At 42.9% G+C, this 18,173-nt stretch overlaps 1 protein-coding gene across 1 annotated transcript in view; it reads right to left on the reverse strand.

Moving 5' to 3' along the window:
* The window catches only part of fut8b (fucosyltransferase 8b (alpha (1,6) fucosyltransferase)), a 66,579-nt gene extending 49,150 nt beyond the window's left edge, over positions 1-17,429 (reverse strand). Inside the window, exon 1 of the mRNA XM_026341427.2 lies at positions 17,203-17,429. The gene's annotated coding sequence lies outside the window, so the exon portion shown is untranslated. The remainder of the gene's footprint in view (positions 1-17,202) is intronic.
* Positions 17,430-18,173: the final 744 nt, after the last annotated feature.

The raw sequence follows: 18,173 nt of genomic DNA on the forward strand, positions 1-18,173 counted from the left end.
CCGTATGTGGACAGTATTAAATTTCCCTCTGCCTTCATTATATTAATATATCTCTTTGCTTCAAGGTGAAAAAGCCCCCAGTGACACACTAGTCCAATTTTTAATTAATTGATTTTTTATACTGAAATCATCATCTTCTCCAAATGGTTTATTGAGAACACTTTATTGAGTTGATATTATTTCATGTGAGTTGTGGAGGAGCAGGTGAATCAAGGTTACAGTTCCCATTATATGACTAATCCAGCAACATCATCTGAACTGGCAAACTCACCCAGATGTAAAGTGGAAAATCACGAAGGTTGCCTCTTTAATACAGCATGATACAGCTTGTCTTGCCACCATGCAAAGTATTACACTGGTACTCAGGTACTCAGACCAGTAAAAGTCAGATCAGTGCTTCACCACAATTAACATATCTAAATCAGTAAATGTAAAAATATATAATAACTCACCTTTCATAATTTTTTAGAAAATACTTAAAAATGAAATTCTTTATTGCACATTTACTGTATAGTTTTTGCCACTGCAGCACATTTTCACAAAGGCTGCAACAATTTAGATCATTGCTGGGGATTCGATTATTTGTAACAGATCAATACTTGGGACCCACAGAGTGAAATTAACTGACAAAACATTTCCCTCCTCAAAATACAAATCCAAAAACCAATTTTAACTACAACCTGCTTGGAGTCTGCAAAACAACAGCATGCACCCAGAAAGCACCCAACCACATAATGTCACCCTGCATAACATTCTTATCCACGTTAGGAAGGAGTGCTCATTATGAATATGCAATGTTACAGTAGAGGTAGGCTTTTGTCCTTACTTCCATGTTTTATTTAATGAGCCTGGGGTTGGTTTGAATTGATTTGCATGGGCTTGTTATGGAATCACACTGTGCCACTGCTCATGCCCACACACTCCCTATATAGGGACATTTTGATTCCATTTTTTGCTTGACTTGTCTGTCAGTTTACACAAGCAGAAGGACCATGACTCAATTTTCCACCGAGGAGGATGCTGGGGCTTTTATTTATGTGCAGTATTGAATCAAAGATGAAGGTTCTACTGTGAGAAGTGTATGCACATGTTAGCATATGCTTCTGTATGATCTAAGGTGTGTGTGGGAGGTGCGCTGTTGGGGTGAGGGTGGGGGGGCAGAGGCTCCCCAGTGAGGGGATGCTCTCAAGGGAATAGTGCTGATGTGGTACCTCGCTCCAACAAGAGCCAGAGAATACCAAATGAGGATACGAACAAATTAAAAAGGCCTAAAAATGTGTAGCCAGTTGGAATATGTCTTTGATAACACAAAGAAGAAAAGACAAGGCATGAAACTCCCTTGTCTCCGCTCCTTTCTAATCTGGAAATGGCATGATTAGAAATGTGGCTTGTACCATACTTGGCAATTAATCGCCCACAGGGCAGAAATGTGTCCCACTTTGATGATGTCAGTGCTTTGAGGAGTGAGGGACAGGTCATTGCTAGCGTCACGGACATCAGAGGCCCTTAGCACTGCGGCGAGATGTCAGCCCAGCTAGCGCCAGTGCCGTGTGATGAGGCCTGGACAGACGTGCACAGGGGCCAAATGTGACAAGGCAAGCAGAAATTAGGATGATTCAACCCTGCAGTAAGGATGGAGGCAGGCAGAGAGACACAAAAAAAAGACAGTGTCTGCTCCCCGACCACCTAAATTATATATATCAAAAACCAACATAGGAGGAGTAATTCATAAGATCTTGATACAAATAAAGACGACTCCTCTGACAGAACAAAATAAAAAGAAAACAATCAAATGTGGACTGTTAAATATCAGATCTCTCTCATCTAAATCCCTGTCAGTAAATGATTTGATACCATCAAATACATTTATTTTGTCTTATTGAAACATGGGTGCAGCAGGAAAAAAATGTCAGTCTGAATAAGTTAACCCCCCCCAAGTCATATAAATTATCATGTTCCTAGAAGCACAAGTTCGGGTGGAGAAGTAGTACTAATATTCCACTAAAGCTGTTTATTCAACTTCAGACATAAATAGTTTTAATTCGTTTGACAGCTTCACTCTTAGCCTCTCTGATCCAAACTGGAAAAGTCAAAAACCAGTCCTGTTTGTTATTGTGTACCATACCGAGATAAAATCAATCAGATCCTCCCTGCAACTGGCATGGATAGTCTTGCATGTACAAGACTATCCAAGCGCTAGATGTATTTGTAAGACCTCACTTGTACTTAGCGACAGCTTCTTCCCCATAGATCATGCTGAGTTAATTTCAATAATTAATTCATCTACACCATCAACATGTCTCTCAGACCCCATCCCGACTAGACTGCTCAAAGATGTTTTACCTTTGATTAGCACGTCCATATTAGAGCAGATCAATCTATCTTTACTAACAGACCACGTACCACAGGCTTTTAAGGTTGCTGTAGTCAAACCTCTACTCAAAAAGCCTAACTAATGATCTTCTCTTAGCGTTGGACAATGGACTTCTCTCTATACTCGCATAAAGGTTTCCCTTTTTATAAAGCTTATAGTTAGAGATGGATCAGGTGATCAGGTCGAGGCAGATGGCCGCCCACCCTGGGTCTGGTTCTGCTGAAGGTTTTTTTCTGTTAAAGGGAGTTTTTCCTCTCCACTGCCGCCTAGTTCATGGTCAAGCGGGGTGTTGGGTTTTCTATATAATTCTGTATACAGTTATGTTTTGCAAGGTCTTAAACCTTAAACACTATAAAGTGCCTTCATATGACTTCTGTTGTGATCCAGCACTATACAAATAAAATTGAATTGACTTGAAGAACTAGAGGAGGGCGGAGGCAAATGGGGGGAGGAGGGATACACTGAACACATGGCAAAGAGAAGATTGAAAGGGAGGGATACAGACAGAAGAGGAGGAGAGGGCAGCGGGAGAGATGAATATGATAGGGACAACAAATGGGGAGTTTATATATACGGTAGAGAGGAATTCACCAGGGGGTGAAAGAGGGAATGTATTAATAGAGAACAGCATGGAGTGAATGAAGCACATTAATGAAAACGGGTTCTGCTGAGCACAGACGGCAAAGGAGAGTGGAGCTTTTGAATAGCTGAACCTCGCAGAAATAATGACTGAAAGCCATGATGACGGGATTAGAATTAAAAGGCGAACAAGTGGCTTGAATCAAAACTGAAAAAAGGAAGTCAGCATCAACAGGTCCAATTGAGGATAAATACCCCACCTCCCACCCGCCTCGCTCAACATGAACATATGATGAACACACAGTGTCCAATCAGCACCAGTGTAGCTCTGTACTGTAGCACATGAAGAAAAGGAATGTGTGATTCACCTGCAGAGCACCTCCAGCAAATCTGGATGTGAAACAGGGCACTGCAGAACAACAGAGGACATCCTTTGCTGAAAACGTTCAGTGAATAATTTATTAATCAGAGTATTAAAAAAAAACATACTGCTTTTCTATTTTCTGTCACTGACTGATCCAAAGCAACTGTGATTCAATCTAAAGAGTCTCTGTGAAAGCTTTTTGTAAGACAAGTAGTTTCTGGTATGTACTCTAGAAACTAAAAAAAAAAACTAGTGGTAACATTAAGAGAGCTGAAACAATAAATGGCTAAATTAGTCAAAAAACTGTTTAATGATCTGAAAACTGTTTTAAAACGGTACAAAGGAGGAGACCTTGTTAAGAAATTAGCCTATTAGTTACTTCTGTTAATAAGTCAAGAGAAAGTTAGTTTATAATAAAGGTATTGCTAAAGTTATGACCTCTTTTCCATGCACATCCAATATCAATGACAGTGATACTGTGCCAGAAATCCCTCCACAGTAATTACTGGAAGATTTGTGCTAATGAGGAGTTTTGTACAAGATATCTTTTACTTAATTTGTAATTGCATACTTTGTAATAAGGAGCACGAGTTGTGGGTTGGAAGGATGCAGGGAGAGTTTTGCAAGCAAAAGGTGTAGCACTGGAACCATGACACCAGCCTTCCAAATGCTGGAGGGAGCTGAGGATCCAACAGAGAGAACAAGCTGCCACTTCATACCCACACCTGAGCTCAGGGCACTGTGCATGTGTGTGTGCGCGCAAGAGATGTGAGAAAGATGGAGAAAGACTAAGAGTTAATAACCTTCTAGAAATCAAGAGGGGGTGCTTGTATGATGATGATTTAATACAACTCTAGAGCAGCATCAGAAAAATCTGACCACTTCAATTTTGTTACACCTTCTTGTTTTGAATATTTATTTTTTTTCCTTTAATAAATACAAACATAAATAAATAAAATGTTCTTATTTACACAATTCAGGATAAAAAGCTGCAGACCTCAACCATAAAGTAGTGGTGAGACATAGATCTTATTCTAAAGCTTAGTGTTCTCATGAGCACAGTGGCCACAGTAATTGTGAAATAAGGGTCTTAGTTAGGAGGTGACCAAGAACCCAATAACACTCACTTCAACAAAGCTTTAGAAGTCCCCTGCAGAGACTGAAGAGCCTGATGGAAGGTTGACCATTCAGGTCCTTATAGTATAGAGAAGGTGGAAGTCACTTTAAGTAAAAGGCAAATGACAGAGTTTGCCAAATTAAATTTAAAGCTCCCAGAAATAATGAGAAATAAGCCATAATTTCCCGTTTTTCTTCGCTTATGTTAACCTTTTTATACTTCCACCTCTACTGGCATGGACTGCACATGAACAAACAACGCAAAACTGCAGTAAGTGTACATAAATATGCATGTTGTGCTGTGTTTGAGCATTTCTACTTCAGGCAAGTCCGACTTTAGTGTTATTACACCATGCCTTGAGCCTGGTTAAAGCAGGTCTGACACAGTCTTGCTCTATTGCTTTTTGCACTGTGGCCTAGATAGTAGGTCAGTAGACAAACTAACACAAAAAACACACTACTATGCATACAAACGCACAGTGAGACCCTGTGGCTATATTACCATTCTCCTTGCTTTCAACCTAATATATGTTGTTGGTTTGCTGGCTCTGTGCTAGCCAGAAGCATTTCCCTGATGCAGTCAAGCACAGCCTATGCCGGACACACAATCTGTCAATGGCAGTAAGCAAGCAGACCACTGCACTGCCAGAAATATGAAATAACAAATCTACACCTTACAGAATAGGAGGGTGTGGACAAGGGATATATAGCCACAGTATATGATTTGAACGGTGGGGGTCAAGATGCAGGAGAAGAAATGAGCACCCTCTAGGTGTATTCTAGAGAATATAGAGGGGGAGAGCTGATGTAAAACTGAATTATAAATCATGCAGAGCTGAATTTAAAGAAAATTAAACTATACATTGTGACTTACTGTAAGACTGTAAAAATGGTAATGATAAATACTGTGTGAAGATTCTTCAGGGAAAATAAAAAAAATACAGCACTGTATAATAGCATGTAATGGAATTGAAGGGAAAAATAGATGTCTCATTAATTTTCTGCCCTCTACTGTATACATATATTATGGTCTTTGGCTCAGCGAATGAATGGGGAGTTTGGGATTCAATAGCGGGAAACTGCAGCCTTTGTTTTAATTAACTGCTCAATTATCAAGAAGCTAATGGCTCGGTAAATATAATGGGTTAATAACTGAGCAAGCAAGATCAATCATCTGATGTCATTTTGTGAAGCCGGAGAAACTTCCAATTTAGGCTGCACAGATGTATGTACTTTTATGCACTCTGTGTATGTGTGTGCTCTTGTGCACAGCGACTGCCAAGACGGGTTTTCCATTAAGTTTCTGTGTGAAATAGACAAACTGACCTAGTATTAGCTCTGAGCTGCACATATTGGGAGGTCATTTTCTGTAAGCCGCTGATCCTGATGTTAGGCAGTCTGGCATGTTCGCAAAGTAGCTTTTAGCAGCTTGTAGAGTGTAGGTCAATTGTCAGCAATAAAGGGAAAATAAATAATCCATCCCATCACTGCAACGGACCAAACGACTACAAACTACAAAAACAATATTCAAAACGATGTTTGTAGTCTTTATGTCCCAAAGGTAAAGAAAATCACGATCATTTCAACGTTACATCCACTTTAGAGGAACTATTTGAAATGTGTTTGCCTTGTTTAGGGCATGTGTGGTGGGCATGAACCCAATGAGGCAGAAAGCGTGCCAGTAGCCTTTGAGGACGAAGCATGTGTCCAACATCCACCACTGTTGTGCTGGGTCACAGATGTCACCTGCTCCAGCAGCCTGCCCCACACCACTTCCCCTTCCCCCGTCATCATTTTCCCACTTGTAAACAGTCCCACACTGGCGGTGAACACAAGCACCACACAGTATTTTAAAATTATCAGTAGGCTATCAAATTATTTTGTCTAAAAATAAAATTTGAATGTGTCACAGAACAATCACAAAAGTCTACAACAGTCTCTGAGAAAAAAAAAAAAAAGAGAGAAATGTTATTCAGAGCTTGTGGCTATGTTTTGTTGCCACAGCCTTGCCAAGTACTGACACTGCAAGTTGAAAAGATTTAAACACTGCTGGTTCGTTGGGTGGTAGCCTTTAACACAGCAAATCAGACTGGGAGAAAAAAAAAAAGCCTGGCAAAGAATAACATACTGAGGTAATGTCAGGCACAGGAAACAGTGTGAAACCATCATCCCACAAATTAGATCAGATATGGGACAGGTTTGTGTAAGTGTTTGTGTAGCAAGAGCATATAGACTCTGCTAATCTTTCAAGGGGGCTTCCTTGTAATTGTGTGGTCATCTATTTGAGAGAGCCTGAAATTCCTTTTTGCACGGATCACCACTTGTTTGCTTGAGAAGCCCAGAATGTTTTACCACAGGAATCCTCCATGGAGAATGTTGATGTATGCATCTCTCTCTCTCTCTCTCACACACACACACACACACGAACACAAACACACACAGACATTAAACGTGCCCACCCACACATCACTGACATTTCTTTTTGGAGCGTCTTTAAATTACCATGCATATTAGTGAAGCACTGCCAAGGCCCCGTTTTATTATTCTTCTTAATCTTGTGTGCTTACACGGTCAGTCACTGCCCCTACTCCTCGCTACGCCATTCTCTCCCCTTCACTCTTTCGTCTCTGTGCTCTCCAGATCCTGTCTCCCCTCTGGCAGCAGAAGCAGAAGTGGTTACACCCAGTGTCCCGTGGAGGTCCCTACTGTGCTTTGCCGACAGATCAGTGTAGGGCTCCACGCTCCTGCTACACACCTGCCTCCTCTCACTGTTCTTGCCGCCAACCAAACCTTATTGAAACCAACTGACTCACATCTCAAAAAAACTGCTTAAATCAAGCTACATATTAATTAAGACTATTGAACATCTTTCATTTATGTAACAGCAGGTCGTTTTTTCAGTTGATAAATGCATCAGTAGTGTATGTTTCAAACTAAGTTCTTGGTGGGTCATCAAACAGGGTCTGAAACAGTGGGGACCAAATACTAACAACCCAAAAATGCCAACAGAAAACTGGTCATGTGTGAATGTGAGAGAGTACGGAGGATTTGATCTTTGCTCTCAGGCTCCTATTTGTCTTTCTTCACATACCTGTAACACCCACACCAACACCAAGAGCAACATCATGACGAGACGCTGTTTGAAAGTATGCACTGCCACCGCCTCATTTGAATGATTCGTGCTGTGCCCCTCTCTGACCGCAAGCTTCGGATGTTAAAGTCATACCCTGTTTGTTAGAAGCACAGTGACTCTTGTGCTTGCACACATGTTCTTTATAGGCACTCTACTGATTTCTTTTGTTTGCAGATGTGTTGCCACTCTCACAGCATTGCTAAATCAAGTCCTTTTAGAGCAGGCCTGGTTTGAACCTTGGGGTAACTCTCATTCGGTGGACATAGTTAATGGTGAACTACTCTTTAAGTTAACCCTTAGCACTAAAAGGTAAGGTTCATGATGCAATGATAAGGTGGAAATAATGATTCTCTAAGAAATGTCCAAGGGCAGGAAGAGAGTTCATTCAAGTACAAAAGCAGGGGCATGAGCGCAATGTGGGGGCCTGGTGGGCGCTAGAAGCCCATGCTTCTAATCCCAGTTAAGACAAGCCCGGCAGGCGAGCCGACACAAAGGAGCTTGGTCCAGTGTTAGTGGAATTAAACCAAAGCCTCTCCTCTGTTGTTATGCTAATCCACAAGACAATGATTATCTGCGGAGCAACGTTGCCACGGTGATAAACATGGCTCAAGAGTGCCTCAATTAGGGCGCCAATTGCCAGAGGAGAGCAAAGACCAAGTGAGTAGGATGATGCGGTACAAAGAAGAAAAAAAAAAAAAAAGCAGAAGGCATTTTGTTATGTCATCTGAGTGGATGGGTCCATTTTCAAATAGAAGTGTAAACTTACACACAAAGCTTGACCCTCAGCCAGGCCTGACCTTCTCCATGCTGTAAAGACTTCCCCTCTCACTGGGACAAGCACTTCACTAGTGAACAAGTAATTATCTCTCAAGTGCAGATGCAGGTTATCATATTCTGCAATGGCTATAGGATACCATGATGGCTCTCAATGTCACGTTCTCCATGGTGTACAGGTGGAATGATGATGAGTAAATGTGCTTTACAGTGTTGCAGCATGCCATCCTCTAATGTACCAGCACAGCAGTTTAGTTAGTTGCACTGTTTTAGTTTTTTGTTTAAACATCAAGAGTTAGAGGACAACCATAACACTGGATTAATCTATAATAATCCTACATTTACCTCACAAATCAAAGCGAGGAGGCAAAGCCCTTGCCGGGTGTTTAAAGCTCTTCACTGAGTTGACGTGCCAACTTCAATTCTTTGCTGTTGTCAGAAGATCAAAGAAGAGCGAAAAAAAAAAAAAAAAAAACAGGCTAGGGGAGGTTTTCTGTTTCTGGAGCGGCCTGTCACACAGCTATTTTACAGATGCATATTTGAAAACCTGGTAGTGTGGCTGGCATCACACAAGTGTCTCCTTGATCCTCATCAAATCTAGCTCAGGGCCAGCAACAAAGACAGACAGAACACATCCCATTGGTTCGGGGCATATCCATCCTGTCTATCCAATCCTGTGTCGCACCTTCTGTGAGAATTGCTTCATCAGTTTTAGCACGTGATTGGTCAATGGCTCTTCCCCCATCTCTCCTTTCCCCGTCTCCCGCCTGTCCCACAGCTCCAACAGCATAATAGGCCTTGGACTGCAGTGTCATCTCATTGAGTCATATTAGGGGCTCTTATATCTGACTGGCATGTCGTTATTGCTGTCCTAGACCAGAGCTAACACTGAGGAATGGAACGGGCCCTTTAAAGCCCCTTCTGCATTGAAGGCACTGCCGATGCGAAGAACTGGGGTTGTAGTGGAGGGTGCTAGCACAGCAACATGCGTTATGGGGGAGAGGGGGAGGGATGTCGTGAGCTGCAACATCCCTGTGGCTACAATTGGTCTTGTACTTGTTTGCCATGGGCTTTGCCACAGGTGAATGAGTGCTGCTACTCACAAATCCTGAGAAGGAGTGAAGGGTGTCAACAAACTTGCAGTGTTTGCAGGTTTTACTAACAGTAATGTGCTGATGTGCTAGAGCAGCAGTGGCCTATGATTGTGACTGGGAGCTAAGCACAGGTGGTGGGTTTGGACAAGAGGTCCTGCAGGGTTCGTTCCTTTCCAGACTAGCGGAGCGAGGTTTTACGGTTGCTATGTTTTTAACCCAATGACCTCAACTATATGAGCTGAAAAATACAAAGACAGAAATGAACAAAAGTGCAAGAAGGCAGAAGAAAGGGGACTAAGTCGAAGAAGAGGGAAGCAAGATGTGTAATTTTCTAAATCTTCAAGTGCAGGCTTGTGCTTATAAAAACTGCTAAATTATACATGTATGTCTACATTATGTTGCAGAGACATCAGAAAACATTAAACCTCTCACTGTATCCATCAACAATTCTGTACTGAGAGAGATTATATTCTGTAGATGGATGCTTTAAGATGCTCCATTGCTGTGGGGGGTTGTGGAGGAGGTGGGGTTACAAAACTCACAATGCACAATGTGTAAGCACAATGCTTACACATTTTTAGTAAAGCCACTATTTTGCTAGACATAACATTATAGGGGAGATGACAGAGGCCAGGATATATGACAAAGATAATGAGACTGCCACACAGCTCAATTTACCCTTAACACTGTGGTTCCTGTTTACAGAAGAATGCACAGCCTTTTCACTTCTGCAGTCATTTATTTTAGATGTGATGTGGAACTGAAAAATCAATGTGTCCCTTTTTGATGGAAAACCCCTGGCAACCAATAAGGTCTGGGTTGTCTTGAGAGTAATACATGTTACGTTTCACAACACATGCACATAAATTATATGAACTGACACTACAGACTATAAACACCCACCGTCTGCACCATACAAGGGCTCATATAGCAATATCCATAATACATGGCTTGTAGCATGAACATTATAAATTCATTTTATTATTTTATTTTAACCCAATCAATATCTAAAAAACAAAGAGAAGAAAATGAGACTATGATCACCATATCTTACATCCTGTTGAAACTCAATTTATGTGATGCTAACTTCAAATGTTAGGTTTAAGTTCATGTGTGTTCATTGCAAATTAACATTGCCTTCACAGTCATCTGCTTAGAATTCCAGTCCTTCCTTGTTAATTACCACCTTGTGTTTTTTGCTGATGTCCTCAATTGAATCTACCTTGGTTCTAAAGGAGAGATGTGAGAAAAGAACTAAAAAAAAAAAATTCACCCTCAGACGCTCGAGCTTGTTGAAAATCATCAATAAGTGATGAACAACGCATTTCAGGAGTTATTCTGTGTTCTGTTATTCTGTTATAATTACTACTTTGTTGTGCCCACTTTCCTTCAGCGTTCCTCGTCTAATTTGACTTCAGTTAGTGATTTCCTATATTTCCCAGAGTGCTTTTCAACAGCCCCCCCGAGAAAAGGCCTGACAAGCTCAATGGAACAAGCTGTTATACTCTGTTGTGGGTTATAGACCTATATGCAGGGGGAAAATGATTGTAAGCATATCAGAGCTTTTGTTAGTTAAGAGCATTGTAACCTTAAGTCAGAAAACAAAACAGCTTGTAGCTGCATTGCACTCTGGTCTTTTCAGGTCACTTTTGGGAGAAATTACCATCACAGACTGTTTAACAATGTATTTCTGTCAGTGTAATAATTAATCACCATTTACAGTGTTAAAAAAGTAAGAAAAGTAAGACAGAAAGTATTTCTGTCTGATTCCGAGGAGTGAGTGTAAAAACCTGAGGTCTCTTGTCAAACAGAGGAAAATATTACACCCATTACATGACACCCTCTAGATTTGATTGGTTTGATATGAAGTAGAAAATCTACCATCAACCAATTAAATGGTTCTAGAAACAAACTACTAATATTATTTATAACTAATTTAAGGTGGATTCTTCCATTGAGGCATTTTTAAGAATCAAGGATTTGGCGGACATTTGGATCCAGAGCACCAGTGAGCCAGGTGACAGGATTGCTGCAATGGAAATCCAATCAGGCCAATCCTCTGCGAACCCTTACAATCCTCTCAGCTGCCACACTACACCGCCAACTATCAGTAACACACATTGCACATACCACGCATACTTAACAATGAACTCTTTGGTAGATATGGAGAAGCACATTCACCACCTCATCTACTGGGAACTTGGCAGAGACGCTGAGGGGCACAGAGCTAAGTGAAAAAGCACTAAAGCCCTTGCAGCTACGAGGGCTATGTGTTTAGCTGACCCTACATTCAGACCTCTCAATGGAGATCAAAGAGATGAATTTATCCCTTGGAGATCAATAGTGCAACAGCAAAAATCCACAAACACTCCCCCCTACCATTGCAAACAAATGCCCAGGAAGCAGGATCGGCACCAGTGACATAAATAGACTCTCACTGTAAAAAAAGATAATGTAGGCCTTTCATCAGGGCCCAGGTCCTTCTGAGGTTGAACCCTCCCTCGACCTGTGTGGAGGTCACCTGCAGGCCATCCAGTACTAGCCCATAGAGGATCAGATACCACTGGCTAAATGAAGCCCATTCAACAATCCTCATGTCTGTGGATAAAGGTGGAGTGGCTGCTGGAAATTTAGGCTTCCAGCTGAAATATCCACAGAATAATACCCAAAACCCTCTGTGCAGAGGCAGGCCTGTCGCACAACCTCTCTATCCAAGTGTGGGAAATGTACCGATTCTGTCAGATGAGCTCATAGTCTTTATCTTTTTATTCCTATATGTGTGTCTTTGTGGGCTTGCACGTTCTGTGTTCTGACCACAGAATAAATTTGGGCTATTGTCACTATGATCCTAATGGCCAGCATCTGGCTCGCTGGCTCACTTTTTTGGATGTGGAGGGGTAGGGGATCTGACTGCTTGTGCCCTAAGCTGCGCAGCTGTCCCAATTACTACCTCTCTCTTCTCCCCTAATTTTCTCCCCATACCCATCTGCCTCTTCTACACTCCAAATATCTGTGCCATCCATCCATGGATGTCACTAGTGTGGGTTTATACTTTCAGGAGGCTCCCATTCTAGAAATAGCAGACTGAAGTATGTTTAGATCCTGTTTTAAGTTAGACACTGTGTGGGCATAACACCCAGACAGTCCAGTATCTTGTCAGGAAGCTTCGAATTTTTAGCAACTTCTCTGAATTCCTCCAGCCCCCTGTGTTTGCTCTGAACCTGACCTGAGCCGTGGACTCCGAAGGGCTGACAAGGCTGTCTGACTGGCTACGGGCACTGAGAAAAAGGGGAATTTGTGGGTAGGTGGGTAGTTGTCAGGCCGAGAGGGAGCTGTTTGTGTCCCACAGTGAGTCCTTCAGCAACTTCTGGTGAGCTAAAAATTCTCAGTGTGTGTCATACCCATGTGAATCCAGTTCCTCACACAGAGGAGACGGCACAAACTTTACTGCATTGATCTTGTCCTAGTGCTAAGCTTTACAGAGACGCTGAAAAACTTGAATAAATACACAGATGCATAAAGACACTCTGCATTCTACAAAGATATTTGAAAATGGTCTAGACAAAAACACTGCTATCCCTTAGAAGTGGTGATAAATAATTGCATTGAAGTAATATTTCAAGCAGACAATTACATTTATTTATTTTACAATCAGTGATTCAGCCCATTTAAATAATGAAAGTCATCATTTTTAGCCATGTCTGTGTGCACATATATATTACTGAAAATGGAAAAAAGGGAAGGAGAAAATCTACGCAGTGCATGTGGATGTAAACATGCCTATTTCTGGACGGCTCCAATGAGCTGAAAAGAAATGTCGCAAGTCCCACTTCCCGGCTCAGACTGCTGCAGCAATAACTCCACAAGATATGACAAATGCAAGTGCATACAAGTGAGCGTACAAATGCACACAAATACACATCCGCCTCCCTGCAGGGCTAAACTAAGCTAGGGCAACACTCTTTCTGAGGGGGAGTCCAGGTCAGGATCTCTGGCTGGTCACAATAATGGGGACAGAGCACACTCAGAGCTACCCCTCAACCCAAACCCAACACACGTTTAAACATCCTCTAAAAACCACCCCAGACAGCTGTGGCTAAAGCATTATGCAATCTAGATCCAGTCCAACACAAATCCAATCTGATGCCACATGGCCATGGGGCCAAACTCCTATTGTGCCCATCTGACTCAATTGCTGTGCAGAACTCCCTTTTCTTCCACCCTGTCTTTACACATTCAGCTGAGTAAGACAGGTATACAAGCAGCAAGACATTTAGACAGGCAGACAGCAGGGCAAGCCTGCTGGGGCCTTTTCTTATTCTGCAGCTAAAGAATGCTATCAGCATGGATCAAGCTAGCCTGCTCAAGCTGAGCTTCAGCAGCCTTATGGCCTGGCCCGCTTTTCTCCATGGAAACCTGTCCCACAGTCGCCCTGTGATTGGCTCACATGATCACTAGACAGACACTCTGTCTTACAATACAGATAATAATGGCCCTCCAGCAGGATGAGAGCAGGAGAAGAGTGATGGTAGAAAAGTCTTTTTCCTGCAGATTTTGCCCTTTAGAAATGCTGCATTCTGCAAGCTTACAATAAACCAGAAACTGCAGGCTGTTGCACATGACATGCAGTTGATCAGTTCAGCGGTCCCTACACTAATGCACAATACATCACTAAGATTCTCTACACATCTATTAGCATTTTGCAAGGTTAACGATTATTTCCATTTAGTTTTTCTGGTGCCCTCAGAAGTCTGGAGACCGGAGAAGTCATAAAGATGAACATCAAACACAAGTTTCACAATGCTAAATGTCAGACACATGCCAACACTGAACATACAACGATTGTTTGCTGAAGTATATGCAAAAACCAGCTACTCTTTATCTTTCTTCTCTTGACAGGTGAAAGTCTTCTCTGTCCTCAAAGCAGGAATAACAAAGGCGAAAGCTTCTTTTCAGTGGCTTCTGCTCTATTTACAGTACACTGCCTGGAATTTGGAAGCAGAAATACCCTGCACAGAGATTAACAATACCAACAAAACAATGCAACCAGATGAGCCTTCCTCTTTTGGTAGCATTGTTGCTGCAGCCCGCTAAAAGCAATGCCGCGTCTTGCATAGCCTCTTCACTTCAACGTTCTTTGTGTTTGTAGCATGAGGCCCCAAACTGGGAACATGTCTTCAAAATGTGCTGTTTGTTTCCTCCACAGCTCTATTCAGAGCTCTCTTCTCATCCGTTTGACGTTTTTAGAAAAAAAAATAAAAACCAGAATATATCTGGGACAACAGGGTGCAAAAAGGGGATGTATACACAGCACACTGAAGCCAATATCAAGCATTATACACACACTGTACACTGAGCCAAAACACTGTGATGCTTGAAATTAGAATGGCTTTTCATTCAAACAGAGGCGCTCGCTGTGCAGGTGACAGGCTGGTATTGCAGACAGAATTGAAATGAAAAACAAATCCAACTGCTATTTTAAATAAAACTCCACTTGGCAGTGTCTTGCTGTGCTAAACCAAAGAGAGAAATGGCGCTTGCCACGTGACAAATGTGCAGTGTTAAATACAGATAATGAAATGAGTCACCGCCCATTTTTGCTCACCGTGCCACGTCTAACCTCTTTGGCAGAGCAACACTAATATGTTTAATGAACTCATTAGTCAAAAATGAAGACAGACAGTGGCATGAGATATGGAGGGTGGAAGCACAAAGGGCAGAGAGAAGTAGGGAAATGAAGAAAGGGGGGGTAGAAGAGAAAATAGATCAGCTAAAGTGTGTGTGTGTGTGCGCGTGTGTGCATGCACCTCTAGAAAGCCCAGACTCCTGTATTATAGATGCTGTATCATGTTTTACAGTAGGTTTAAATGTGTTCAATGGAATCAACCCAACAAGCAAGTAAAAAAGACAATATGTGAGGCAGCCTGCAAACAAACTGCAAAGTACTGCAAATTTCAAGGGTCAGTGTTACCACCGCTATTTGATTTAAGTGCTTCATCAAAAAATTACGCAGCCTGAAATAACCTCCTCTAATGTAATTATTTGCATTTGGCTGATATAAATGGGTCCACCCATGGCTATGCTTATTCATTCCAAAAATGGCAAAGCCCAAATGAAAGCAAATTGTTGCCAAAGCATAAGTCATTTTGCTTTATATAAAATAATTGGACCCTGACAGTTGAAAGCAGTTCAAATCTTTACAGACATCTATCTGAAGCAGGCCTGTCCCCACCCTGCCATGGCATAGACTGCTCTTACTGCAATATATATGGCTGTTTACTTATTCATGAGTGGATTAAGGCTACTAACTCAATCAATCTGCTTCCAGTTACCAAGGCTGACTTTATTAAATAGCATTAATGATGCATTAGTTGTCCACAGGTGTCGAGTTTCTCCCCTGTCAGCAACTACAATTCAAATGACACAACGGATACTGTCTGCAAATGAATCAAAACGGTGGCGCTGTACAACACTGGGCGCCAGTAATTCATCGTCAGACAATATGTTGTCAAAGAAAGAAGAAGACACCGTGTGTCTCACAGACGCCTTATTATACTGTACCAGCGAAATACTGTAACAATCAGAGGATGCTTATGTCCTGTGACACTTAAAGTGCATTGTTCCTTGGCATTTCATGTTTGATGTCACATCACTGATCCAAATACAGTGAGTTTACAGTATGAGCTTTATCACAAGCCCTTGTACATCACCATGAAGGCACACATCTTGCAGAGGGTTACCCCTGCTGGCACCTGAACGTCTGGCCTTAGCAGCACTGACACCAGCCTCTCTGTGTGTACGCGGGTGCTGCCATCTATGTTATCATCAGCTTTGTAAAAGCGTGCGCCCTGTGAGGAGACCACGGGAGGAAAGATCCCACCCTGACTGTCCTGCTGTGATGATGCACGGCCTGAGCTGGCTGAGCTGGCTGAGCCATTTCATTTCATTTCACAGCCACATGTCGCTGGGCCTTATTGCACATGAACCACACCTCCAGACGCTGAAAACAAACGCACGCCTGACTTGGGGGTGATTATTACAAAGCAATCTTGAGCACTAGCAGCGGTGCACTGAGGCTGAAACACAGGCAGCTGCTTTGTCTGCTCGCAAAAAAACAAACAAAAAAACAAAAAACACGATGGACGTGGAGACACTGGAGGATGCACACGGTTGTCAGACGCCGCGCCTTGTGCATCCTTGTGCGTATTTGAACGCGGTGCAGCCGTGGAGGTCAAACGCGTGTCGACTAACGGTGTGAGCTCCTCCACGGCCACGACAGAACAGCAGAAAACAAACACAGCTAGCTTGTGGGCTACGCGCGTCTAGCACAGCTGATGCTTTTTTAGCCTCCAACACAGCCACACGCCACTTGAGGAGCCTCAGCTCCGGGAAAGGCATGCGGTCTCTGGAGGCAGGTTTCAGGCGAACTCCCCCCCCCCCGTCGTCAGCATCGTCAGCCCCGATTGTTTTGAAGATGCGCGAAGAAGCAACAAGAAAGGGCGCAGGGGACTTTTCCTTTTTGGGTACGCAACAGCTACATACGCGTAAAGGGAGCATCGACGTGAAGCGAAGAAAAGGAAAATATGTGGCGGCAGCGGCGCCGGATAACGGGACCAGACCTCGCCGCCTGACGTGACCGCTCTCTGGTCTCCGTGATCTCAGCAGCGACGCAGTAAACAGGCCGGGATGTAGCAGGGGAATCTGTGAGGCGAGCGCTGCCTCCGTAGCTGCTACATTTCCGCCATGCACAAGCGGCTTGATCACCTACCTTGGCGTGATACACCGGCTTCCAGTGGCATTCGACCGGGGCTGCGGAGGCTGGATCTGACGCAGCGACACCCGGGATTCGTTGCTCCACAAAACTGGGTAGATATGCTGCGGCGGAAACAGGAACTGGGGGAGCTAGGGTCTCTGAATACGGCAGTCGATGGTGTTCTGTGGGGATCTGCTGGATGGAAGGCGTCAAGCAGCGGAGCAGCGAGAGAAACCCCGACATCCGGTGGCGGTTCTTTCACAATAATAGCCTCACTAGTCGTCACTAAATACACACAGCGTGGAGTGAATCTGGTTACAGCTCTACAGTTACTCAGTTTATTCCAACAATAATGACAGTGCTATGAGTTTTAAGTCAATGCTGTTTATTATTATTATTATTATTAACATTGTACTGTAACAAACATGATCTTATATATTTGATGAGTTGAGGCTTCAAATGTGTCCCTTTATGTACACTGCATATACTTAACAATGATAGTGTATTTATCAACTCAACTTTAACACTTTGAGCTGTAAAAGTGGCTGTACAGAGTCATTTTTCTTTGTTGTGATCACATTTATCTGCGGACTCGCTTGTTGCTCCTCTAATCACCAACTGTCTGGTGTGTTTTATTGTGAAGACACAGAGGTCTCGCTTCCTGTTTCTAGTTGGATGTCACCAGTCAGCTTGACAGACTGATAGAGACCCTGGTGGTTGCTCGTCGGATGGAGCTGCAGTGCGCACACCAGTGTCTGGTGGTTGTACTGCAGTCAGGCTCCAAGACTGACTGTCATCAAGGTGATGGAGGGCACAACTCACCCCGGTGGGGCGACCCCCTGCTCCGACCTTCAGCCTGACAGAGCCTGAACAATGAAGTGTGATATCGAAAGGGATTGTTTTACTTAGTCGGTTGTTCCCCATTACTCATCTGTTGCAACATCTAAGTCAACTTCCTCATAACATATTTGATGATTGTTTTTTTT

Source organism: Anabas testudineus, chromosome 24, assembly GCF_900324465.2.
Source record: "Anabas testudineus chromosome 24, fAnaTes1.2, whole genome shotgun sequence".
In the NCBI taxonomy this organism is placed as follows: Eukaryota; Metazoa; Chordata; class Actinopteri; order Anabantiformes; family Anabantidae; genus Anabas; species Anabas testudineus.